Here is a 27659-nt window from a genome sequence, read left to right as displayed (position 1 = left end):
CTGAAACATTGGCCATAACTTAGAACCCTGGTGCACTCTGTACTAACACAAGGATCATTTTGGTAAATGCCTGAGATGCCATTTAAAGCAGTGTTTTTCAAACTTTTTTTCCCGGGACCCACTTTTGCCCACTGGTCAATCCTTGAGACCCACGCTCGCTGACCTTCACGACCAACATCAGCCGACCATCATAACCCACGCCAGCCAAACTTCACGACCCACGCCGGCCGACCTTCACGACCCACATTGGTTGAACTTCACAACATGCCATTTCCTCTTAACTCTAATTCGACAGGGGAGCCTACTTGGTGTTCATGAACTCACTCCTATCATGTTTATAGGAGGAGAGGGCAATGCGCATATCTGGTGCAGAGTTCAGCCAGTGGGACGGGGCTGGTTTAGCTCAGTGGGCTAGTTTGTAATGCAAAACAAGGCCAGCAGTACGGGTTCAATTCCCGTACCAGCTGAGAATTCTGAATTCTCCCTCTGTGTACCTAAACAGGTGCCGGAATGTGGCGACGAGGGGCTTTTCACAGCAACTTCATTGCAGTGTTAATGTAAGCCTACTTGTGACAATAAAGATCATTTCATTTCATTTTCGTTTGTGCTGTCTTCATCTTTGTGAGGATGGAAATTCTAACCTCGCACATGTAGGTCGTGATGAAGGGCAATGGCAACAAAATGCTTGTTTTACTCAGCACTGGATAATCCTCGGAGAATGCTACTCCAGAATTCTGACAGCCTCATGGACTTATGACATGTTTTTAATAAGCAGTCACAGGTAAGGCGCAGAAGTTCAGTCTCTTAATTTGGAGTCAGATGTAAGTGACTCTGGGGTCTCAATCGCAAAAGCATTTTTCACCCAACTCTTCTCTTTCAAAATCTGAAATTTCTCCTCTGAACCAAAGAAATTGGTTTGAAGAACAGCAGGCGTATAGTCCTCACTGCTTCCTCCACCTACATCAGCTTCCAACTTTTACCATGGGCATTATTCCGAACAATCTCATTATCACCGCAGTAGCCACATATAAAATACATGCGAGTAAATTTATGTCAATGCACTTTGCAATTTCTACTCAGTGATTCTTTATGGAAGGACAGTGTCTGCTGGTTGATTGAGTTTTACTGAAAGTCCTTCAGCTGTATATTATTTGGATCCCGGTATTTTAGTAAATCATGCTTAAGATATTGGTAGTTCCCTACTGCTGTCTGCTTTCAGCCAACCCATTGATGCCAGGTGTTTCGAGATTGTGGCCCAATAGTTTTTGCACCTTCTCTCCCTGGTGCTTGGAATCATAGAACTTACAGTGCAGAAGGAGGCCATTCGGCCCATCAAGTCTGCACTGACCCACTCAAAGAGCATTGCGCCTCCACCCGATCCCCCTAAGGCATTAACCCCACCTAACCTTTTGGACACCAAGAGACAATTTATCACGGCCAATCCACCTAACCTGCACATCTTTGGACTGTGGGAGGAAACCGGAGCACCCGGAGGAAACCCACGCAGACACGGGGAGAACGTGCAAACTCCACACAGTCACCCGAGGCTGGAATTGGACCTGGGTCCCTGGAGCGGTGAGGCAGCAGTGGTAACCACTGTGCAACCGTGTCGCACGCTCCAACGTCCATGCTGCCCCTGAAAAGCAGCTCATCGTGGCGCAGCGTGGCCGATAAAAGCCAGGAGACCCCATTCTCGGCATCTACCTGGCTCGCAATGCCTCGCGAGATCTTTTACAAAATAATTTTACAGTACCCACTTCGTTTTTCCAATTAAGGGGCAATTTAGCACGGCCAATCCACCTACCCTGCACATCTTTGGGTTGTGGGGGTGAAATCCACGCAGCCACGGGGAGAATGTGCAAACTGCATATGGACAGTGACCCAGGGCCAGGATTGAACCTGGAACCTCGGCGCCGTGATGCAGCAGTGCTAACCACTGTGTCAATGTTCTGCCCTGCCTCGTGCGATGTAATGGGCAGGATTAATTTATAGCAAATCCGCATATTAAAGCGAGACACTAGTCTCACTGTAATGTGCAGATTCCCGAGTTACCTGAGGCATAGGATTTTGCCTCGGAGACCTTGGGCAAGTGTTGTTCAATACTGCTCTCCACAAATGGGGACCAGATGGAATGTCACTCGTGGAGGTCTCCCAGGGGATTGGAGGCCCCCAGGTGCATGCCCTTTGGGCAGGGTGATCCCCTGGCACTGCGGTTGTGACCCAGGCACTACCAGCCCGGCAGCATGGAAGTGCCACCTGGGTATCAGTCTTGCACTGCCATGGCACCCAGGTTGGAACTGCCAAGGCATAAAATACAATTCTGGTGGTTAGGCTGCAGTGCCCGGTGCTGGTGTTGGGGGGGGGGTGCGTGGGGACCCTCCCATGGTGCATTGGGGCTTGGGGGTGTTCGGTGGCCGTGTTGGGGGCATCAGTGATCAGGACGCCATTTTGGCTATACTGAGGAGTTCCTATGAGTGGAGCTCCTCAGCGTAGAGAACGGGGCCGCGCGTTGCCTGCTGACGCCCCTCATTTAACGCGAGTGGCGTTGTATAGTCATGTGATTCTCAATTTTGCTCCCATTTAGTTGAATTGTGCTCGTAGTTTCTTATTCCTGTCCTGTGAGAACTTCCCCATCCAATTCCACAGCAACTGGCTGAATAAACAGCCGATCTTTCTTTCCTTGTGTTATTTCAGGTGCCTGCCTGTCACCTAATTATAGTTTGCAGCTAATTAAGAGCTTTATTGTTTCTTGTGTTTCATTGGCTGGCAAAATGTGTGTGTGGTGGTGGTGGTGGGGGGTGGGGGGGGGGGGGGGTGCGGTAACTCGCATGTCAGCTCTATAAGCAGCAGGTATTTATCAGGTATTTATTTCTACTTGCGAACACAAACCTTAGCCTTTCCAGAAAGCCTTTGACTAGGTGCCACACAAAAGGTTGCTGCATAAGATAAAGATGCACGGCATTAAGGGGAAAGTAGTAGCATGGATAGAGGATTGGTTAATTAATAGAAAGCAAAGAGTGGGGATTAATGGGTGTTTCTCTGGTTGGCAATCAGTAGCTAGTGGTGTCCCTCAGGGATCAGTGTTGGGCCCACAACTGTTCACAATTTACATAGATGATTTGGAGTTGGGGACCAAGGGCAATGTGTCCAAGTTTGCAGACGACACTAAGATAAGTGGTAAAGCAAAAAGTGCAGAGGATACTGGAAGTCTGCAGAGGGATTTGGATAGGCTAAGTGAATGGGCTAGGGTCTGGCAGATGGAATACAATGTTGACAAATGTGAGGTTATCCATTTTGGTAGGAATAACAGCAAAAGGGATTATTATTTAAATGATAAAATATTAAAACGTGCTGCTGTGCAGAGAGACCTGGGTGTGCTAGTGCATGAGTCGCAAAATGTTGGTTTACAGGAGCAACAGGTGATTAAGAAGGCAAATGGAATGTTGTCCTTCATTGCTAGAGGGATGGAGTTTAAGACTAGGGAGGTTATGCTGCAATTGTATAAGGTGTTAGTGAGGCCACACCTGGAGTATTGTGTTCAGTTTTGGTCTCCTTATTTGAGAAAGGACGTACTGGCACTGGAGGGTGTGCAGAGGAGATTCACTAGGTTAATGCTAGAGAAACTAAGGTCTAAAAATTGATAAATCTCCGGGCCCAGATGGGCTACATCCTAGAGTTCTAAAGGAGATAGCTGAAGAAATAGTGGAGGCGTTAGTTATGATCTTTCAAAAGTCACTGGAGTCAGGGAAAGTCCCAGAGGATTGGAAAATCGCTGTTGTAACCCCCCCTGTTCAAGAAGGGAACAAGGAAAAAGATGGAAAATTATAGGCCAATTAGCCTAACCTCGGTTGTTGGCAAGATTCTAGAATCCATTGTTAAGGATGAGATTTCTAAATTCTTGGAAGTGCAGGGTCGGATTAGGACAAGTCAGCATGGATTTAGTAAGGGGAGGTCGTGCCTGACAAACCTGTTAGAGTTCTTTGAAGAGATAACAAATAGGTTAGATCAAGGAGAGCCAATGGATGTTATCTATCTTGACTTCCAAAAGGTCTTTGATAAGATGCCTCACGGGAGACTGCTGAGTAAAATAAGGGCCCATGGTATTCGAGGCAAGGTACTAACATGGATTGATGATTGGCTGTCAGGCAGAAGGCAGAGAGTTGGGATAAAAGGTTCTTTATCGGAATGGCAACCGGTGACGAGTGGTGTCCCGCAGGGTTCAGTGTTGGGGCCACAGCTGTTCTCTTTATATATTAACGATCTAGATGACGGGACTGGGGGCATTCTGGCTAAGTTTGCCGATGATACAAAGATAGGTGGAGGGGCAGGTAGTATGGAGGAGGTGGGGAGGCTGCAGAAAGATTTAGACAGTTTAGGAGAGTGGTCCAAGAAATGGCTGATGAAATTCAACATGGGCAAGTGCGAGGTCTTGCACTTTGGAAAAAAGAATAGAGGCATGGACTATTTTCTAAACGGTGACAAAATTCATAATGCTGAAGTGCAAAGGGACTTGGGAGTCCTAGTCCAGGATTCTCTAAAGGTAAACTTGCAGGTTGAGTCCGTAATTAAGAAAGCAAATGCAATGTTGTCATTCATCTCAAGAGGCTTGGAATATAAAAGCAGGGATGTACTTCTGAAGCTTTATAAATCATTAGTTAGGCCCCATTTAGAATACTGTGAGCAATTTTGGGCCCCACACCTCAGGAAGGACATACTGGCACTGGAGCGGGTCCAGCGGAGATTCACACGGATGATCCCAGGAATGGTAGGCCTAACATACGATGAACGTCTGAGGATCCTGGGATTATATTCATTGGAGTTTAGGAGGTTGAGGGGAGATCTAATAGAAAGTTACAAGATAATGAATGGCTTAGATAGGGTGGATGTAGGTAAGTTGTTTCCATTAGCAGGGGAGACTAGGACCCAGGGACACAGCCTTAGAATAAAAGGGAGTCACTTTAGAACAGAGATGAGGAGAAATTTCTTCAGCCAGAGAGTGGTGGGTCTGTGGAATTCATTGCCACAGAGGGCGGTGGAGGCCGGGACGTTGAGTGTCTTTAAGACAGAAGTTGATAAATTCTTGATTTCTCGAGGAATTAAGGGCTATGGAGAGAGAGCGGGTAAATGGAGTTGAAATCAGCCATGATTGAATGGTGGAGTGGACTCGATGGGCTGAATGACCTTACTTCAGCTCCTATGTCTTATGGTCTTATGGTCTTAATCCCAGAGCTGAAGGGGTTGGATTACGAGGCGAGGTTGAGTAGACTGGGACTGTACTCGTTGGAATTTAGAAGAATGAGGAGGGATCTTATAGAAACATATAAAATTATGAAGGGAATAGATAGGATAGATGCGGGCAGGTTGTTTCCACTGGCGGGTGAAAGCAGAACTAGGGGGCATAGCCTCAAAATAAGGGGAAGTAGATTTAGGACTGAGTTTAGGAGGAATTTCTTCACCCAAAGGGTTGTGAATCTATGGAATTCCTTGCCCAGTGAAGCAGTAGAGGCTCTTTTATTAAATGTTTTTAAGATAAAGATAGATTTTTTTTGAAGAATAAGGGGATTAAGGGTTATGGTGTTCGGGCCGGAAAGTGGAGCTGAGTCCACAAAAGATCAGCCATGATCTCATTGAATGGCGGAGCAGGCTCGAGGGGCCAGATGGCCGACTCCTGCTCCTACTTCTTATGTTCTTATGTTCTTATGTTCTGATGTTCTTATCACAGTGAGTGGGATGCCGTGACATGCAAAGGTGTCCTTACAGGCACGGATGACTGCAGACGATGTGATGTCGTGCAAACGTACCACCTCCGGGTAGTTTGAAAAATAGTCTACAATCAGAACATAGTCCCTGCCCAGCGCGTGGAACAGGTCAATGCCGACCTTGGACCAAGGGGACGTGACCAACTCATGGGGCTGTAGGGTCTCATTGAATGGTGGAGCAGGCTCGAGGGGCCAGATGGCCTTCTCCTGCTCCTAGTTCTTCTGTTCTTATGTTCTTAGTAACCCTTCGTTTCTCCCCAATGAGGTATCACCAATTTCTAAGCATGTGCCTCCAAATTCTCCTGGCATCCATTCTACTTTGAAGGGCACTCTTTCAGGAACCATAGGATCCCGAGAATCCCTACAGTGCAGAAGGAGACCATTCGGCCCATCGAGTTTGTACCAACCCTTTGAATGAGCACAGTACCCATGCCCACTCCTCCCATATTCCCATAACCACCTGAACTAACCCGCACACCCCTGGGACATTAAGGGGCAATTTATCATGGCCAGTCCATCCAACCTGCACATCTTTGGAATGCAATATTCTGCAAGATGTTTGGACAGCAATGTGAGCGGGGCAAGGGAAGTGCTTACAATGCGGGAAAGTCTGCTTTTGCATTAAGAAGAAGAAGCCAAATTGATGAGGAAAGAAGAAAGTAAGAAAAAAGTGAATCATGCAGCTGGAACACAGCAAGCATGACAAAGGCAGAGGAGAAGTGGCATTATAAATGTAGCTAAATAATTTATATCCCCTTCACAATTTCCAGTCCCTCTTTGGTATATACTAACAGAACACCCACTTTAAAAATATTCTCGATCCTGATGAATGCCTGAGTATACAAAGTAGCTTTTAGCAGATTGAAATCGATAAATGACTCACAGGGAATGAAGGCATAATGAGCTTGGAGTGAGGGAGGCCAATGATTCACTCGGTTCAACTGCTGGTGTCAGCTCTCTGCTCAAGAACCAAAATGACAACATATATTTTGTGCTGATTATTTCCCTTATCGTAAGGTAGCGAGTTACAAGTTGGAGGGTGGATTTATTTTGTGGCACAGTCAACGTTGAAGTTAAACTGTTTTGTTGGTATGTTTGTTGAAAATGGCGCTAATCTTCTTCCGAGACGGATCATTCAATCCAAAATGTACCAGATACCTAAATGACAAAATTGTGGTCTGATGTTTTGTTGCCTCGGACTGTTGGACTAATGAATATTAATGCTAATTACAATCAAAGTTCCAGTCATAGCACGATGCTCAACATAGGATTAGAATAATTTACATAGATAGTGTACTTTACGTTTAGACGTTGATTGTTTCTGTGTTTTGGATCACGGCACCAGCCCTTCACTCTTATATTACTCAAGAGGGACCCCTTGTCCTAACAGCAGAACAGCAGACGGATAGCTCCCTGGTGTACAGAAGTCAGCCTCCCACAATCTCAAGTGTGAAACATGTGAAAGTGTGGAGGAGCCTTGAGGAAGCATCGCTGAACCCGTGAAGTGGTGGTGCAATGTAAATGCACATTAGATTTTCAAGCTTCAATCCTTTCCCATTCGGTTACATCATGATGCAATCTTTGTAATGTTATAATTTTATTTCTGTGTTGAAGCTTTTGAGCTGTCCACAGTTTCACTCCAAAGCTGGACATTGGTCACCCTGTAATTAGCCTTGCCCTGGATGTATTAGCAAGTGAATAACTCCGAGCTAATCATTTAATTTCTTTCCACCAATTTTTGTATTATTTCTAAAACTCTTATTCCACTGAACTTGATGCCACTTACATTCATTTTCTTTCTTATTACCTTATCTAATCTTGGTCATATTTTTGATTGGATTCACAAACTTTCTTAATCACTTCTGTAACAGTTTGCATTTGGCGAGCTGACTGAATATCACCACAATATACTATCACATTGCTGTATATTTTTATTACATACTTTTGGTTTTCTATTAAAGTATGTGTAAGTATTGATTTTTAAATTATGAATCTGCATTTCATAATGATAGACTGATGAGCTCTTTGTTTTATTATTATTTCCAATTGTTGAATTTCTTTCCTCCCTGGCGCTGTCTTCTTCCATTTTACACAACATTCCCTCTGAGTGGCTGGACTTTAGCGCTCTTGCCAACTCCTTTCTATGTCAGAAGTTGGGATGTTTGCAGGTGACTGGACAATGTTCAGCACCATTCGCGACTCCGCAGATAATGAAGCAGTCCATGTCCAAATGCAGCAAAACCTGGACAATATCCAGGCTTGGGCTGACAAGTGCCAAGTTATATTCGCTCCACACAAGTGCCAGACAATGACCATCTTCTACAAGAGAGGATCTAACCATCGCCCCTCGACAGTCAATGGCATTACCATCGCTGAATCCCCCACAACCAACATCTTGAGGGGTTACCATTGATCAGAAATTGAACTGGACGAACCATATTAATACTGTGGCTACCAAGGTAGGTCAAAGGCCAGCAATCCCACGGCGAATATCTCACCTTCTGACCCCCCCAAAGCCTGTCCACCATCTACAAGGCACAAGTCAGGAGTGTAGTGGAATACTCTCCACTTGCCTGGATGAGGGTAGCTCCAACAGCACTCAAAAAGCTTGACACCATCCAGGACAAAGCAGCCCAGCTTGATTGCTCCCCCTTCCACAACCATTCAAACCCTCCACCACTGGCGAACAGTAGCAGCCGTGTGTACCATCTACAGAATACATTGAAGTAACTCACCAAGGTTCCTGCGACGGCACCTTCCTTAGACAAACCCACAAGCGCCAACCATCTAGAAGGCTAAGAGCAGCAGATACCTGGGAACCCCGCCACCTGGAGGTTTCCCTCCAAGTCACTCACCGCCCCGTGATGGAAACATATCACAAATTCACTGTCGCTGGGGCAACATCCTTGAACTCCCTCCCTAACAGCACTGTGGGTGTACCTACACCTGGAGGACTGCAGTGGTTCAATTAGGCAGCTCACCACGCTCACCACCACCTTCTGAAAGGCAACGAAGGATGGGCAATAAATACCGGCCTAGCCAGCTACCAGAGACGCCCACATCCTGTAAATTAATTTTTAAAAAAGTAAAGTTGTGTGAGCAGTCAAGTTGACTGAGGTCTTTAGATCTTCTCTCTCTCAGAAAATGTACTCTCCACTCAGTGCCCTCCTACATGGCATGTGATCAGAAGATTGATAAAGGTTAAAATGCAATAAAGGGAGATCATAGAAGGGGTGTCGATAACCCACTGCTGTTTACGTTCGCATAAGGGTCCAAAGATGTTTCATTTATATGGTTGGTTCTGCTGGCAAGAGTATCTTGCAATGGAAACGGAATGTTCTTCCTGACGCAGCCATTAACGTCCTTCGGGTGCGTGATTGCCACGGTTACCTCTGACAGAAAATACTCCTTCTGGCAGCGTTTGGTGTCAAAGTTCACATTCCCAAATTCTCAGTCCACCTGGTACAAGCCAGAAGCGTACTTTCACCATGGACCCTCTGCACGGCCACTTCCCCCAAACTATGAGGGATGAATTGGCCACTTTGACGTAATTTAAATGTGGCTTTGCATCAACTCTGCAGACACAGGTTCGCAAATGTGCAACGGTGTCAGGGTCACATTAAAGATTTTGATGCCAGCAATCTGCACAGTCACAGTTTCACAATGCTGAAAGTTCACCCTTTGGTTCTAAAGGGCAACTTGAGCCCAATGAGATCTGACGTAATTAGTGAAGTTCTTACAATATGATTGGCAAAGCAAAAAGTGCATATCCCTGAGGTTACCCAATGATACACAGATTCCACTAACTGAATTTGTGCAAGATTATGTCCTTGGACAGGACAAACAAGGCGCGGGAATACAGGATACATGGCAGGGTCTTGGGAGGCCCCAAGGATCCGAGGAACCTTTGTGTGCATGTACACCGGCCCCTTAAGGTAGCAGGGAAGATGGATGAATGGTATGAAGGCATATGGTACACTTGCCTTTATTAGCCGAGGCATAGAGTTTAAGAGCAGGGAGATTATGCTGGAAATGTGTAAAATGTTGGTTAGGCCATGGCTAGAGTATTGTGAGCAGTTCTGGAGTCCACATTACAGGAGGGATGTGATAGCCACTGGAAAGGGGGCAGAGGAGATTTACCAGGATGTTGCCTGGGCTGGAGAGTGTTAGTTATGAAGAGAGATTGGATAGACTGGGGTTGTTTTCCTTGGAGCAGAGGAGACTGAGGAGGACACACGATTGAGATGTGTAAAATTATGAAGGGCATAGATAGAGCAGACAGGGAGAAACCTTTCCCCTTGGTGGAGGGATCAATGACCAGGGGGCTTAGATTTAAGGTAAGGGGCGGGAGGTTTAGAGGGGATGTGAGAAAAACCCTTTTCACCCAGAGGGGGGTGGGAGTCTGGAACTCGCTGCCTGAAAGGGCGATGGAGGCAGAGACCCTCATAACATTTAAGAATTATTTAGATGTACGCTTGCGATGACAAGGGTAAGGGCCAAGTGCTGGAAAGTAGGATTAGAATAATTAGGTAGTTGTTTTTGTCCGGCGCAGACCGTGATGGGTCAAAGGGCATTTTCTGTCCTGTTGACCTCTCCGACTCTATGACACAATGGGTGCAATCTTCCCATCGCGTTGCGCCCAGCACCGATCCCGTTACTCCGGGTGCCTAATGGGAGAGGCCAAAAACAAATTTAGTGCCAGGGGCTGCACAGGGCATGATGTACCACAAAGTTGGCATCTGGCACAATATGGATCGCGTCCTCATTGATAATCATAAAATGGCTCATTTAATAAATGCCCAGGGCAGCACGGTGGCCTAGTGGTTAGCACAACTGCCTCACGGCTCTGAGGTCCCAGGTTCGAATCCGGCTCTGGGTCACTGTCCGTGTGGAGTTTGCACATTCTCCCCGTGTTTGCGTGGGTCTCACCCCCACAACCACGGGGAGCACGGTAGCACAAGTGGATAGCACTGTGGCTTCACAGCTCCAGGGTCCCAGGTTCAATTCCCCGCTGGGTCACTGTCTGTGCGGAGTCTGCACGTTCTCCCCGTGTCTGAGTGGGTTTCCTCCGGGTGCTCCGGTTTCCTCCCACAGTCCAAAGACGTGCAGGTTAGGTGAATTGGCCATGATAAATTGCCCTTAGTGATCAAAAAGATTAGGAGGTGTTATTGGGTTACGGGGATAGGGTGGAAGTGAGGGCTTAAGTGGGTCGGTGCAGACTCGATGGGCCAAATGGTCTCCTTCTGCACTGTATGTTCCATGTTCTAACCCAAAGATGTGCAGACTAGGTGGATTGGCCACGCTAAATTGCCCCTCAATTAGAAAAAATGAATTGGATACTTTAAATTTATAAAAAATATATAATGAATAAATGCGCAGGCCATTCGAGGCTGCAGGCCCCCGGTTCCCGGTATTCACCACCAACATCGGTCAGGCCTCATGCTGGCATGATATAGTACTGCTCTCCAAAAACAGAGACCAGGGGCGGGATTCTCCGAACCCCCGCTGGGTCGGAAGAATTGCCAGGGTATGGCGTGAATCCTGCCCCACCGCACCGACGCCGGCTGACGAATTCTCCTGTGGCGGTTTTTGGGCGTGGGCGGGGTTCACGCCGCGCCGATCAGGGGCCTTTGGTAGCGGCCCCCCCCGGCAATGCTCCAGGCCCCGATGGGCCGAGCGGCCGCCCGTTTGCGGCCAATCCGGCCGGCATGAAATGGACATGGTCCCACATGGTGGGACCTGGCTGGTAGGCCGTCTACCGGTGTCCTCGGGGAGGTGCGGGAGGATCCGGCACCGGAGGGGGGGGGGGCCCCCCACAGTGGCCTGGCCTGCAATCGGGGCCCACCGATCTGCGGGCGGGCCTGTGCCGTGGGGTCTCTCGTTCCCTCCCCGGCGGCCTCTGTAAGGCTCCGCCATGGCTGGCGCGGAGAAGAAACCCCCTGCGTATGCGTGGGAAACACGCCGGTGGTTCTGCGCATGTGCCAACTCGCGCCGGTGCATGGCAGCCCTTCTGCGGCTGTTGGCGCGACGTCACCACCTCCGCCGCCGGCCTAGACCCCGGAACTGCAGAGGAATCCGCAACTGCTGGGCGGCCCGACGCCGGGGCGGTTCGCACCGCTCTTGGTACCGGCGTCGGGCCATCCGGCCAGTTGCGGGAGAATCCCGTCCCAGGTGTGATGGCCATGCCGGGGGACTCGGAGGCCATTGGAGCCCCAGAGTGGTCAGGGACAGGGCAGGGCAGCACCCTGGCAGTTCCCCTGCACCCCTGGGCAGTGCCAATATGGCATTGCATGGGAACCAGGTTGGCACTGCCAAAAGGTAGTGCTTAAGGGGGTCATGCCCATGAAAGGGGGTGAAGGGGAGTATAAAGGATGGAGGGGGGGTTTAAAGGGGTAGGGCCTGAAGGGGGGGGGTGGGTGGAAAGTGGGGTCCTTAACAGTGGGGTGGCCCCAGCACTGTTATAATATAGTGTGGAGATATTGATTATCTTTCCACTTTCTTTCCCAGCAACTGAGGACAACAATATGCCCTTATTACTGATTCAGCCTGGACTGGCTCGGTAAAAACCAAGGATTAAATTTGTGATCTCTCTGGACTGTGCAAGGCAGCTAGTTTTTGGGTAAACTTGCTCAGTCATCATGGAAGCCGAATGTGTCTGGTGTCCGCTGAAGCACAGTAGGGTGATTGGAATGAGGGAGTCATGGGCCAGCGCGAGGCAATGTTTTCAGGAGACAAAAACCTTCGGAGAACAATGACCAAAGGCAAAGCAAAAACAAACAGCAAGTTCCTTCGGTTGTTCGTAATAGGCAGAGCACAGGCTGTACTCAACCAAAATGCACGTGCGAAACCCAAAACAAAACACCTGCAGTCAGATTTGGGCAACACTTGCTGAACAATCCTGAGTGCGCTAACAGGTACCACGAACCACCAGCCAAGATAACCACTGGAGCGAATAACGCGGTTCATTTACGTTTGTTAGAAGTGACATACACTCTTACGGTGGGACCCATCCTCTGCAAATGGAAGGAATATGTTCAAGCCTTGTTCCTTTTTTTGAAATACCCTGGGAGCCTGGGGAGCCGTGAGTTCTCTGTTGCTTTATCTATGGCACTGCCGTGGTCAATCATGACGTCTGCTCCTACGGCATAAATTGTTGCGATCATTTGAAATTTGCTATTCTGGGGGGGATTCTCCCCTACCCGGCGGGGTGGGGGGTCCTGGCGGGATGGAGTGGCGTGAACCACTCCGCACATTTAGGGGCCAAGCCCTCACCTTTAGGGGCTAGGCCAGCACCGGAGTGGTTGCCGTCCCGCCGGCTGGCGTGGAAGGCCTTTGGCGCCATGCCAGCTGGGGCCAAAGGGACTCCGCCGGCCGGCGGATGTCCGCGCATGCGTGGGAGCGTCAGCGGCTGCTGACGTCATCCCCGCGCATGCGCACGGGGGGGGAGATCACCTCCGCGTCGGCCATCGCGGAGGCTGTGACCGACGCGGAGGGGAAAGAATGCCCCCACGGCACAGGCCCACCCGTGGATCGGTGGGCCCCAATCGCGGGCCAGGCCCCCGTGGGGGCACCCCCCGGGACCAGATCGCCCCGCGCCCCCCCCAGGACCCCGGAGCCCGCTCGCGACGCCTGATCCCGCCGGTAAGGGAGGTGGTTTAATTCACGCCGGCGGGACTGGCATTACAGCAGCGGGACTTTGGCCCATCGCGGGCCGGAGAATCGCCGGGGGGGGACCCGCCGACTGGCTTGGCGCGATTCCCGCTCCCGCCGAATCTCCGGTGCCGGAGAATTTGGCGGCCGGCGGGGGCAGGATTCACGCACCCCCCCCGTCGATTCTCCGACCCGGCGGGAGGGGGGGTCGTAGAATCCTGCCCCTTGTGTTTGACCTGATGAGTGCAAGACAAAAAACTTCTACAACATGTCTCTCTTTTCAGCAATGTAGAAAAACAAAGTCTTCTTTCAAATGTAGTTCAAATGTGGTTTGGTAGCTTTCTTTTTAATGCGGTGGTGTGAATCTGAAAAGAACCTCAAACTGAGACACCAAGTAACATCCTCAGGGTTAGTGAACTCAGCATAAATCCAGCACATTACAAAATGTTATTTTTTAATGAGAATTGGAAACACAGTTAGAATATAGCAGTGGAACTTCACTCTGCATTACTTATCACACAGTTAGGGCCACTATTGAATCAATGATGTGAGAGAAGAGTGTGGAGTGTCTCTGTTGCTGCTATTAATATATTGTCTTTAAACACTCTTTCAGGAACTGATTTGTATGGTGAAACTGAATCATCCTAAATTATTGTAACCTGCCCCTGACCTGTCCATCTCATGGCTGCAGTATTGGATCACAAACAATTCCATTCACAGATTAAACAACGGCCCAATCACAACATTTCAAAATCGTCAGCAGGCTGGTGACGAATGACAGGGGCACGGATATGTTTTGTTCCCATTGGTGGATTGTGAAATACCATCAAGTACAGCCCATGATATTCCGGACACTTCACTGAATCGTAAAGTCGCATCTTAGAATAGCTATAGCAAGGCAGGCTATGTGGTTCCTTGTGTTTGTGCTGCTCTCGCTAATTTAACTAGTCCTACTCGCCCACCCTCTCCTCATCGCCCCACAGAAAATCCTAGTCCTAATTCAGTGGTATCACTGCCACTTATCTCCCTCTTAAGGTGGTGGTAGGCTATCTTCTTCACCTCCAAAGTCCAATTTCTTGGTAGTACTTTTTGTCACATTTGCAGTTTCTCGGTCGGTTCCCAGGGCAGTTGAGAGTTGACGATATAAATTGAATCTGACAGGAGTCACATACAGGCCAGACTGGCGAGCAGGTTCCCTCCTCTCAAGATCTTTGGTGAAACAGTTAGATGTTCATGACAACCCAACAGTTTTAGTGTCACTTTCTCTTCTAGATTGCCAAGCTTTCTAAACCTAACTCGTGTTCTCAAATCGCCATGCTGGGGTTTGAGTTTGCATTATCGCCAGTACTAGCCCAGTGACCTAGCTGCCACTCTTTCACAGCAAGTCATGTTGGTGTTTTTGCCGGACTACCTTGCAATGTTCTCGGTTCTCTTTGTCTGGATGTCCTGAATGCGTAGTGTTGAACAAAGAACATCAAGCTAAGTAAATTTACGAAGCTGATTTATTAACACTACTTGAACTCGGTTCAAATGTAATCATAAGCACAAGGTTGGTAAAATAAACTATGCTTTAACTCTAACTGCAGAACTCTCAAATGCACAACTAATCTCTCTCACGCCGAAACACCTTCTCCTGGAATCAAGGGTCGCCACGTGATATATATGTGGCTGCTCTTGATCACCATCTGGTGGTAAGAAGTATTTACATGAAATTGTTAACCTTTTATCTCCCATCAATATCCATATTGTTACATACCTAGAATCAGATCCCATCAGTAGTCTGTGCTAAACACATGACATGGTTGGAAAAATAGGCTCCGTCTTTTTTTCTTGCTGTGAGAGTTAATCTTCATCCCAATTTTAAAAACACTGCATGCCACTGTTACGTTCCAATTGTCTGCTGAATCCCATGCTTTAATCCAGTGTCTTGACTGCAATATAAAAAAAAACCCAGCCAAAGCGAATGTTTTTCCACTGGCTGACATCACCAAAATAAAACAGTGCTGTTCACTCCCTTTGATTACTGAAGCCCTTTCCGGTATTTGTACGTTTTCTTTTTGAACTGCTAAAAATGATCTTTCTGCATCTGCAGTGGTGGGGTGACCTCACTGGGAGTGGATAGAAGATTCTGGGCTCCACTCCCACTATTTCCAGCCTTGGCAACAGAGCAGAAACACCTCAGATGTAGAATAAGAGTGCTCTGACCATATGTAAGCAGGAATATACAAGTGCTCCGCCCTACCCTTCTCCACCAGAACTTGGCAATGTTTCTGAGGTTGAGGTCTCCAATGCTGGAAGGGCACAATCACCCGTCTAATGCCTTCTACATTTGCAATCTGTTCCTCAGTTGCAAGGTAAAATGACCTGGGACCTAATGGGATGATTAACGCTCATTAGGGATGGATAAAATGTTCTGTCTCTAGTGTATCATCATTTTTTTAAACAACAGGCTTTTAATATTGCTTTGCTTTATGTGGAGAATAAATCATCCCCCGACATCCGTGATCTGTCACTCCCACATCTTCGTTGCAGTCGCTTGTGGGTTGTTTGGATCCATTGAACATTTTATTGTTACCAACCCGAGAGATATTTACTGCCAGTCTAGGGGCCGCCGCATTGGCCACCATACATTTCATGATTCATATGCAGGAGTTTTTAAATTGTTCTTTCATGGGAAGGGAGCTACACAGGCTAGGCCAGATTTATTGCCCATCCCTAATTGCCCCTTGAGAAGGTAAGGTGAGCCGCCTTCTTGAACCGCTGCAGACCATGTGCTGGAGGTACACTCACAGTGCTGTTAGGAAAGGAGGGTGTTGGTGCTGGTCGTTAATATTTTCAGTTGAGTAAATATTCTTTGGGATTAAGAAAACACCAGAAAACCAAATGGAGGTGATTTCTGAACTGCTAGCTGACCACAGATCAGTTTCTGGCTCTGTTCGTTCTCGTGAAAGTGGCTGGATCCTGCGCTCTGGCAGTTCTTGTGCCTGCTTTTATCGACAGCCGAGAAAGAAAGTGGAAAACATGGCAGAAGGTTGATGCATCTCTCTGTCAATCAAACGGTCCCAGAGTCTAAGCAATCCCGACTGCTTACGCTTCAGTACAGGAGAATATTGGAAAGCTGTATTGTGGTGAAGTTGGAATCTCCACTAGAGAACCTCGTTTCCTTCCATTTTTCTTCAAGTCATTCAGTATGTCAGCTTGCTGATGAAAACACTGCCAAGGTTCCCTGGAACAGAGTAGCGAGGCACATTGTGAGTCAATGCTTAAATATGACCAGACCATATTCATACCACATTTGAGGCCCTTCCACCTCACTGCCAAGATTGGAAAAGTGCACTTGACAAATTAGCCTGGGAAGACCACAGTTCCAACAATGGCTTGATTAAAAAAAAAGGCTGAGTCAATGTGCATTTCTCCTTAGCTAGTCCTCTCTCTGCCTTCTTGCACCATCTGAATCTTTGTGACCAGTTGCAACCCCGCTCCCTGGGCAGGTCACTCCTCGCTGTTGGGAGATTGTACAACCCCAGCCTGTGATATTTTATCTATTAATCTTAAAAAACAGAAGATTTATGCTTTAATGCTTTAAGACAGGGACTAATTGACACTGGGGAAAATGGTGGAGGGGATGACGGAGGAGCCACAAAGGGCTGTGGGCAGGTCAGGTGAGAAGCTGAAGATTGGAAAGCTGGGTCTTTAAAGGGGTCAGCAGAAACCTGGCTCTCATTCCCCTTTGCTCCTTTAACCATTTCAACTTGGCCATTTGGTGCAGCTCCTTCATTGACACAGGGTCAAAGTCTATGAACTCTCTACCTAATAGCACTGTTGGATTCTCTTTGCCACATTTACTGCTGTCGTTCCTAAAAGGTGGCCCACCACTGCTTCCTCAAGGGCAATCGCTTTTGGCATTATGTGCTGGCCTTGTCAGCAATGACCATATGAAGAATACATTCTGCCAACCGCTATATGCCGGAGCCTGCCCACACAGCACTCCCAAATCTCCTTCACTACCCAGGACTAACCTCCCATATTCAAAGATCCCATATCCAATGATCCCATATTCCTGAACATGCCCCAGTATCTGTAGAATTCCACTTTGCAGTGACCTCAGACCCATAGGTCACCCCTTCAAGCCATTGGAAATTAGTGCAAGACCATCTCATTATTGGCAGATCACAGCCCGCCCCAATTTTAGGTAAAGACTTTTTGATGCCACTCTCATAACCTAGGCATACAACTTAAATCCCACACGAGTGCGTGCAATCTTGTGGAGGTGACTGGGGTTTTGGCTGGCAGCCCACCCTGCCACATTTTGAGAAGTTCCACTGCACGCTTTGCCACTCAGGCACTTACCAGGCCAGTGGTGGGTCTTCTCCGGGATCCAGAACTCCAGGGTGGATTGTGCCTGCTGAGAGCTGCTGGGCTACTCGGTTCTCAGCAGTGGCACGGGCATGCCATCCGCCCAAGGCCTCAGACTGAGGAAGGATCATTGCGCAGGTAAGAGATATTGGGAAGGGGGGATCACAGGGCAGGGAAACGGGGAGAGGGTGCTGAAGGACTTTTCAGTAGAGATGTCAGGGACCCTCCTTTCCAGAAGTTGGTTCCCCGATTCGGTACCGAGGGCCTTTGACTGAGAAACCCCTTGTGGAACCTCGCAAGCAAACACACACGATGAGCACCCCTCCCACCCCCAACAACGTCAATACCAGAGGAGGTGCTGGATGAGACCCTTGAGGGCATTAATTGGCCACTGAAGGCCTCAGCTAGCAGTTAGAAAGCAAGTGGGTTTCAAAGATTATTTTGTGCGCACTTTCCCATGGTGGAATGTCTTGCTAACATTTCTGAACACCTGACATGAGGGATAAGCAAGTAGGTTAAATTTGAACGGCTGCCAGTATCTGTAAAAAATTAAACAGGTCAATGACCTTGGAGAGAAGATTGTTGAGGAAGGGGGGAGGGGGGGAGAAAGGAGAACCACAGGGTAGCCCCTAAGGTGAAGCCATGTTTGTGTTTATTTATAGAAAATTAGTGAAGTTAATAATTCCCTCCAGAATTTAGTAATGTTAAATAAAAAACTAAACTCCAGGAGGAGAATTTCACACTCATTATAATCACTGCTTTTGTTATTTAACTGGCAAGGTGGCACAGTGGTTAGCACGGCTGCCTCACCGCGCCAGGGACCCGGGTTCAATTCCGTCCTTGGGCAACTTTGTCTGAGCGGAGTTCTCATGTCCTCCCCGTGTCTGCGTGGGTTTCCCCCCGGGTGCTCCAGTTTCCTCCCACAATCCAAAGATGTGCAAGGTTTGGCGGACTGGCCAGGCTAAATCGCCCCTTAGTGTCCCAAGGTTGGGTGAGGTTACGGAGATAGGGTGGGGACTGGGGGCCCGGGTAGGGTGCTCTTTCCAAGGGCCGGTGCAGACCCGATGGGCTGAATAGGCTCCATCCGCACTGTAGGGATTCTATGAATTACAAGTGACTGTGTTTTACAGAATCGTCCTTCACCTGATTATCCAGAAGTGAATCATAACGGTTCCATCACCAGCTTCAATCTATAACAACAGCCAGATTTGATATCTCTTTCCTTCATCTTCCTCAAAATGCTGCTGTGAGGGGGAGGATAATAAAAGGCCATCAATATAAGATAAACAGAAATTTCAAGAGGCAATTCTGAAGAAACCCCTTTACCCAAAGGATGGTGGGAACATGGAACCCATTACCACAGATAATGGTTGAAAGGAACAGTATAGATGCATTTAAGGGAAACTAGACAAGCATATAGGGTGGCACAGTGGTTAGCACTGTTGCCTCACAGCACCAGGGACCCGGGTTCAATTCCGGCCTCGGGTGACTGTGTGGAGTTTTCACGTTCTCCCCGTGTCTCCGTGGGTTTCCTCCGGGTGCTCCGGTTTCCTCTCACAGTCCAAAGATGTGCTAGTTAGGTGGATTGGCCATGCTAAATTGCCCCTTAGTGTCCAAAGATGTGCAGGTTAGGTGGGGTAACAGGGATAGGGCGGGAGAGTTGGCCCAGGTAGTGCGTTCTTTCAGAGGGTTGGTGCAGACCCGATGGACTGAATGGCTCCTTCTGAATTGTAGGGGCTCTATGAGAAAGGTTACGTTGGCAGATTCAGACGGGAGGATAGAGGGCATTAATTTACACTGGCTGCCATACTTGCCAGCACTGCAAAAGGGACTACAATTCAAACAATACGGTATTAGCTATAATGTTTTTCATAAGGATGTGAAGACTGCTGTATAAAAGCAAGTTCTCCTTCCCTGTCACCTCAGCAAATATAATCATTACCCTGTATCACGTCAATCATATTAAAATAAGAAGACAAAAATGTTCTTAATTTCTTCATGGGCACAAGACTGACCTCTCACTTCAGCTCCGCATTCTCAGTACACTCTGCTTTACTTGCTGAAGGCCTTCTCCACCTCTATCGTTAAAATGTACAGCATCAGCTTTACAGGGACTCATCTGTTCATCGAAAAATACTGGAGCTTCCCCTTTGCCTTTAAATACGTATTTAAATACCCGTATTTATATAAAACGTATTGAAACGTCACAAAACCTGAGCTACAAAGTACAATCACCACTTTTCACCTTGGATAACTGAGCAAATGTATCATTGTTCTATCCTGACTGGGAACATCCTAGGGTTGATTCCCAGTCAGGCAGAGTTAACTAACCTCAGTCAGCTAATAATTGACCTGGACCCATTAGCACCTGGAAGGTGAAAATATTTCAGGCAGCAATCTTGTTCACGCTGGCCCTTTGCAGGAAGCTGCTGCTGTGGTGCAGATACTGGACGAAGGCAGCTCCAGTCACTGCCAGGTGTCCGAACAGCGCTGGCCATCCAGCCTCATTCATATATCTTTGACAAGCCTCGTGTTTGGTTTAGGGAGTACCTAGGCTGTCAGCGTCTGGGAAAATGTCCTGAGTCATCACTGGCTGAAGATAAAGAGAAAAAATTGGGATAAAACAGAAGCTGGAGAAGGACAATTAGAAGTAACTAACCTATAGCACGATGCACAGCAGTTACATTGATACATAGAAATGCTCTATAGACTACCTTTCAAAATTTACAATTTTCTCAAACCAATGGTGTGATCCAAGGCAGCTACAAAGATAGACTGTGCCAGAACCAGCAGGATGTAAATTTCCTTTGCAATAAATTACTCCACAAACCTCAATTAAATTGGCAATTCCTGCAATCTGGAAGGGAAACTGAACGGCAGCCATTAAGTAATTCCTCTCAATACATTATTTGCTTTTCTCTGAATTCCAATTGCCCTTCATCATCTGTTCCTTATTCTTCTGGTAAAACTGTCCTCTAATCTTGGCCTTTCCCATGATTCTTTCTTTCCTTGCTGGGAATATAGTTATTTGCGTTGTGCTGTACAAACTGGGAAATTCTTCCAGGCCAGACTACCATGGAACGGGATATCGCGATATCCTTCTGAAATAGCCCTTCGACCTCTACCCCGCTTTACCCGCAACTCTACAACAAAAAGTAGACAAGGGTTAGTGAGGGGCAAGTGATTTGAAATACTCTCCTGGGCTTGATTTTCTACCCCCGAAGAGATTTTTGCAGATGGTTACGGGCAAAAAGACTCGGAAAAGGCGTATTTCACCAACACCTTGTTCCACTCATGCACTGCACAATTCTCCAGGGGAGATTGAACATGAATACACAATGCTCTACATAAATAGTGTGAACCCTTAATTAACATATTCAATTTCATGCAAATCAACTTATAATTTTGTAACTGAAAGCTAGATCCATGTGCACTAATCCTGCCCACGTAACGTGGGTGTTAAATGCCAGTCTTGTTCTACCCATCCAGGAAGTTATTTCCCAAAGTTAAACTATTCAGGTTTTGCTGGCTGTTCCTCTATTACTTAGGTTTTTGAGGGCAAAGGCGCTGACGATTGAAAGGAAGCCAGTTGGGTCGTACCTTCACAATCTGCCTTGTCGCCATTGTTATCCACAGGCTGCGTTTATAAACATAAGCGTGGGTCACTCGGTTGGGGTGGGCCGCCAGTGGGGGTTGGGGTTTAAGGGGACCCTGCGGGGAGGTAGGAGGAGGCGGAGGTGCGCGGGCCTGCCATGCCAACCACTGGACCGTGTGTTCCCCTTCCGGGGGCAACCCTAGCCCAAGCCTGTCTGCCCCACCGACTACCCATAACTCCCACTGACAGCGGAGACCCCTGACCTTGCGGTTGAAGGCTATTGTAATAGGGAATTGGCAATCGAGGTTACGTGCACACCACACATCCCAAGAGGAACCCTGTGGATGGGTGGGCCATGTAGCATGCGGGGCTCATTGCCTGGCTTCCCAATCACACCATGATGCCTGGACATTGTGCTTGAACACTGAGGGACGCAGCACCACAGATTCAGCAGCCAACCTCTGAACACCCAGGGGATGGGCCCCACCCCCAGGCACATGTCCGCTGCTGGATGTGACTGGGCAGGGTGCCTCGGGTAGGGGATGCGGGGTTGTGGGGGGTGGCATGTCTTGGGGGGATCGGGGGTAGGATTGGTAGTTGGCCTGCATCACGGAACAAAGAGCCAGAGGCAGCATACTGGTTGTGTTGAGGGTATTTTAATGTTCCTCGTACACGTGTACACTACTGCACCACACTCCCGATGGTGCTGCCCCATTAACCCCCCTCTCCCGCCCTTGCGCCCCCCCCCCTTAAATCCCCCACAATGCCCCCACTCCCCAACACACATTCTACTCTTATCCCACACCTACCCTTGCTACCCCCTCCCCTCCTCGATGTGCTTGGCCTTCCGAGCTTTAGTGCTGCGTCTAGGTGTATTCCCAGGATGCACATCACAGGTGGAGGCAGTCAGCTGCTTACCACGTCCCGTGGCCTTCGATGCCCCTGATGGGAGGGTTGAGGGGTGAGTTGGGGGAGCCAGATGGAGGGTTGGGGGGCTGGTCGTGTTGGTTGGGGGGGGGGGGGGTGTAAACTCACCCGTGCTGCCCGGTGTAAGTCATTGACCTTCTTGTGGCACTGGGGGCCAGTCTTCCTGGTTACGCTTTCCGAGCTGATGGCCGCTGCCACTTCATTCCAGCCGGCACTGGCTTCCCTGTGGCTCACCCACCGGGACCCTCATGGGACCAGGACATCCCTCCTGGCCTCCCCAGATCCACCGCTCCAAACCTTGGGGCCGGTCGTCTCGACGCCACGGCTGTGAGCTGAGCTGAGTGGGTTGCGCAAGTGCTGTTTAAGTGCTGCTTGACCTTGTTAGTGGGGGAGAGGGGGTGGGGGGCGGGGGGGGGGGCGCGGGGGCGGTCTGTTGAGCTCGGTCCTGGCGAATCGGCTAGTGAGTCTTCATTTGCAGCGTGAAAGCCCATGAGGCCACGTTAAGTGGATCAATTAATGTTGAATAGTGTTGACCACCCTCGCCGGTCCGAGCACCGGGTCGCTCGCGACAATTCCCGCTCGCTACAGCACTTAGAATTCTTCCTAGAGAATCACGTCCTTAGTTTATTTCTTGCCTCACCAGCATTCCCTTTGGCCAATCACAGGCCTCCCTTGTGTCTTTGTACTGCCCAGCTCTTGCTCAAAACCTGTTACATCTCTAACTTCTCCTAGTTCTGATGAAGAGTGACAGACCCGAAACGTTAAACCTCCACAGATGTTGCCACAACCTGCTGAGAGCTTCCACCATTTTCAGCTTTTATTCCGGATTTGCAGCATCCGCAGAATGTTGCTTTTTGTGAGCGGCTACCTCGCTATGTCGCTGTATTCTTCTGCACTGCAACATTCAGCCAGTCAGCAACGTAAAAAAAGAACTGGCTTTCAAGATCAAAGGATGCAGTGAAGTGCGTTATAGCCATTGGACTACTTCTTAATGCAGGAACTGGTGTTCTGGAGGCAAACATGGCAGCCAGTTATACAGTGAAGTCTCACATCAGCAACTCAATAATAATCTATTTTTTATGGTCCTGGTTGAGGGAAGAATGTTGGCTCAGAGACCAGGAGAACTTTAGCCTCTGCTTTAAAAGCTGACATTGTTTCTGCAACATCAATTTGATCAAACAAATGGAGCCTTGGGGTACGATTTAACGGAAACATTTCTGTCATTTTGGGCAAGATTGGCGGGGTGTTTCTCGATGGCCGCGTTGGTGAGATTGCGGCCTGTATTTAACGACACATCGGGCCAGAAATGAACACCCACCAGCTTCTCACCTTTAATGGCTGTCTCGCCGTCTGATTCACCAAGACTCAAGCATCCGCGTCTAGCCGCTAACAAGGGGATCCCTCATCACTCACTCCAGTCAACACACAAGCGCTGATCTGCTCCTTATTTTGGGGGTGCCGACCTGTCCAAGCTTCTCGTTGCTGTGGATGAGAGACGGGGCATCCTGCTCCCCTGAGGGGTTGGGAGGAACAGCAGCAGGGTCATCAATACTGCCTGGGAGGTCGAGGCAGCAGCTGTCAGTCCGGACAGCATAACCAGGAGGACCAACGTCCAATGTTGGAAGAAGACCAACATCCTCCGTTAATCACTGGGAGTGGTGGTTAAAACTGAAACTGCAGCAGGCCCCCAACAATCTTTGCCGCTGCGGTTGGATACACGATAACTGGGGACAGATATCACCAGGACTAGGCTGTCAGGCTGGAGCGAGAGGAATTGAGGGCCAGGGAGCGCAGGGCACGGTGGGGAGGGAATACCCAGTGTCATAATATACACCAGCATATCATGGTGCAGACACACACACACACTGATGGACACACAGTGGGACCAATCAACACACACAACGCCGCAGCCAATCACCAGTTAGAGCACACGCACTATAAAGACAGAGGGCATCAGAGTTCCCGCTCATTTGAGCTGCAGCTAGCTAGGAGCACAGAGCTCACAGCCTGCAACACAGACATTTACCATGTGCTGAGTGGATGGACTGGTTAGGACGAGGCAAAGGTCTTTAGTTAAAGCTAGTATCGTGTTAACCCACAGTGAGAGTATGTTAAACTGTTAATGATTCAATAAAATAGTGTTGCACTATTTCAAGTGTTGGTGACCTGTATGTGTTCCACGGATCCAGAGCGCCCAACACAACATGATACCAGGAGTTGAGGGATATTAGCACTTCTTAGACCTACCTACAAGTGATCTGCCTTCCGCCAGCATTCCGTCATCCTGCAACATGGACAACATCTGCCCACCGCCGCCGCTCCGCATCGTCGGCAACCTAGGGGCCAACTGGAAGATATTCAAACAGCGCTTCCAGCTCTTCCTCGAAGCCACGGACAGGAGGGCGCCTCGGATATCAGGAAGATTGCTCTCCTCCTATCCACAGCCGGGTCCATGCCAGCCACATTTTCAATTCTCTCACCTTTGCGGATGATGAAGATAAAACAAAGTTCAAGACGGTCCTCCTCAAGTTTGACGCTCACTGCAGCGTGAAGGTGAATGAAAGTTTCGAGCGCTATGTATTCCAACAGCGTTTGCAGGGTGAGGATGAACCTTTCCAATCCTTTCTCACGCACCTCCGCATCCTTGCGCAGTCTTGCAGCAATGGGCCCACCTCCGACTCCATGATACTCGACCAGATCGTTTTCGGTGTTCAGTCGGACCCCTACGACAGCAGCTCCTCAAAGTAAATCAGCTCCCCCTAGCGACCGGCATTGAGACCTGTGTCCTAAACGAAAACGCCACGAGTCGGTATTCCCACATCCAAGCGGCTGAAACGGCGCGGCAAGGTCCCCATGAGGAGGAACGGGTCCAAGCAATTGAGCAACTCCAGGGCCTCAGCCTGGATGAGGGCGGCCATTTCACGTGCTTTTCACGGACTCCCGCGCTTGTGCGCACCAAACAAGGGGACGGTGACATCGAAGAATGTAATGCGCAGGCACGCACCACGCAGGACCGCACCGCACATGCGCGGTGGTGCAGCGAACGTGCTGACGCTACGACGTGCGGCAACTGTGGCTCTGCCCATTTAAAGCGGCAATGCCCGCAAAATCTCGACAATGCCTAAGATGTGGCAGACCTGGCTACTATGCTGCCTGCTGTCGAGCAGCTCAGCCTGCCAACTCATATCGCTTCAGCCAGCCTCGCAGGAATGTCCGGGCAATTCAACCCATGGTCACCGAGTCCGATGCGGACCTACCACACAACAGTGACACCGAGGACCCGAAGGCGCCTTTACCAGTCGGTATCGTGACAAAAAACAGGGTGTCCCCGAAGCAAAGACACCAGCCGCTGTCGGTATGTGTTCCACGGATCCAGAGCGCCCAACACAGCACCCAGGGGCCTCCAATGAAGACAGAGGGCCCCTAAAGGGGGGAGGCACCCCTTCCTTCGCACCTGCTGCCGAAGCAGCGCTATCTGCTGCGCTTTCTACCTGTTGCTGGCTTCAGCCTGATCCCATGAAGTGGACATGGAAAGTGGCCACTCAAGGGCTCTACTGGCACAAGTTCTCCACGTGTCTGCGTGGGTTTCCTCCGAGTTCTCCGGTTTCCTCCCGCGGTCCGGGGACGTGCAGGTTGGGTGGATTGGCCATGGTAGATTGTCCTTAGTGACCAAAAAAAAGGTTAGATGGGGTTATTGGGGTTACGGGGGAAGTAAGGGCTTAGGTGGGTCGGTGCCGACTTGGTGGGCCGAATGGCCTCCTTCTGCACTGTATGTTCTATGTTCTAAGTTTGGATGAGCTGCCTGATGCCATCCCTACCACTTCTTGAGTTGCTGTTGGGGCAGAGACAAACGGATACGTACTGGGAAGGAATCCATGGCATTCCACAGGCCTCTTGCCTTCACACTTGCTCACAGCGGAGCATAAAATCCTGCCTTTGGAGTTCTGTGCCGACTGCCTTTGGAATTATCATCTGCTTCATGTTGGATTTTGGTGCTGCTAAATCTTCTCCAGCTGACTGATTCCAACTGCACTGCCTCAACCTGCAGTGTGTCCTCGACAGCCTCATACTATTTCATTAATAATGGAATCATAACAATCTTTTTTTTTCAGCAGACCTTGTGGGATCAGAAATCCTCGTCTTTGCAGCTGTCAAGGATGTGAGGTCACCCTTTGGCCATTACCCCCCTGTTTTCCCACTGCCGTCTATACTCGCTGTCGCTCACTGATGCTTCCAGCAGCAACAGAAGATCCCTCTTTAACCTCACTACCTGAATAAAGGCGATGCACCTGCAAGGGAAGTTTTGACATTTGGATTGGTTGTTGCAGGGTTTGGTAGACAACATGTTTAGTAAGGACACGGGGAGTCCACACTGAGTGAAATAAAGAAATCTACTTTTGTTTGCAACATGATATGTACGCGGCCCGGTAAATCCCTACTGGGTTCCTGTTCTGGTTGGTGCCTTAATGGTTGATCTTTTATACAAAGGTTAATAGAGATTCCTCACCCCTAGTGGGGGAGCTCGCACTCCGCAAGGACCACGGGGAAGATGATCATTCCCATCCCGTCGGCCCCGTGCGAGCTAATGCAGCATTCCTCTTCATAAGCAATTCCGACTCATGGAAGTTCCTTGAGAGATATCCATAGAAACAGATGAACATGTCTGGCTGCATTACACACCTTGCAATGTGACATACATGCCAATGTACAGAGTGCCTTGACATTGCACTGGTTTATGCTGAGATGAGCGAGTTACTCAGCTGGAAGAGAAGAAAAAAATAAAGAGGATCGTACTAACCTCCCCCCCCAACCCCGGCCTTGGGGAGGCCTCTGGCCTCAACCTGCCTCACTCATTAGCTCCCAATGCAGGTGATTTGCTTGTGGGCCCACACAGATTTCTGTGGCAGGATCCTTCTTCAGTTTGTTCCATTATGTGACATTTATGGAAGGTACCAGTTGAAAAGCTGTCCCAATGTTGGGAACGCCAGGATCATGCTGCAGTTTTATGTGTGAGCATATGTGCCGGCATGATGTTAGATTTCCTACACTGCAGGGCCTACTACACTTCAGCAATATTTTATTGCCTGAAGGCTCATTGGCATGCTTTGGGATGGTGAAAGGTGTGATATGAATGCTTTCTTCTTTTTTACTAAGCTGTTTCAGTAAAGATGTGGTGTTAACTATTCAATGATGAGTTGTTAACAGTTTAGTAATAAGTTGTAGCCAGAATTGATGCAGCCTGGTATTCTGGTACTTCCTGCTTTTTGAAAGAATCATGGGCGGATTCTCCCCTACCTGGCGGGGCGGGGGGTCCCGGCGGGATGGAGTGGCGTGAGCCACTCTGGCGTCGGGCCGTCCCAAAGGTGTGGATT

The 27659-nt window shown here is 48.9% G+C and overlaps 1 long non-coding RNA gene across 3 annotated transcripts in view; it reads right to left on the bottom strand.

Moving 5' to 3' along the window:
• LOC140393673 (uncharacterized) overlaps positions 1–27659 on the bottom strand; it is a 184564-nt gene that overhangs the window by 1716 nt on the left and 155189 nt on the right. Inside the window, exons 3-5 of one of the 3 annotated variants that reach the window (XR_011935708.1) lie at positions 20097–20358; positions 18909–19009; positions 15166–16635 (exon numbers count right to left, since the gene is read on the bottom strand). This is a non-coding gene — a long non-coding RNA (uncharacterized lncRNA). Of the gene's footprint in view, positions 1–15165; positions 16636–18908; positions 19010–19780; positions 19952–20096; positions 20359–27659 lie in introns of those variants that run through there. The other 2 variants (XR_011935709.1, XR_011935710.1) reach the window with 2 other exon arrangements.

Source organism: Scyliorhinus torazame, chromosome 17 (genome assembly GCF_047496885.1).
Source record: "Scyliorhinus torazame isolate Kashiwa2021f chromosome 17, sScyTor2.1, whole genome shotgun sequence".
Classification (NCBI taxonomy): domain Eukaryota; kingdom Metazoa; phylum Chordata; class Chondrichthyes; order Carcharhiniformes; family Scyliorhinidae; genus Scyliorhinus; species Scyliorhinus torazame.
Note: the sequence above shows the minus strand (reverse complement) of the source record. Positions and strands in the feature narration are given on the sequence as shown.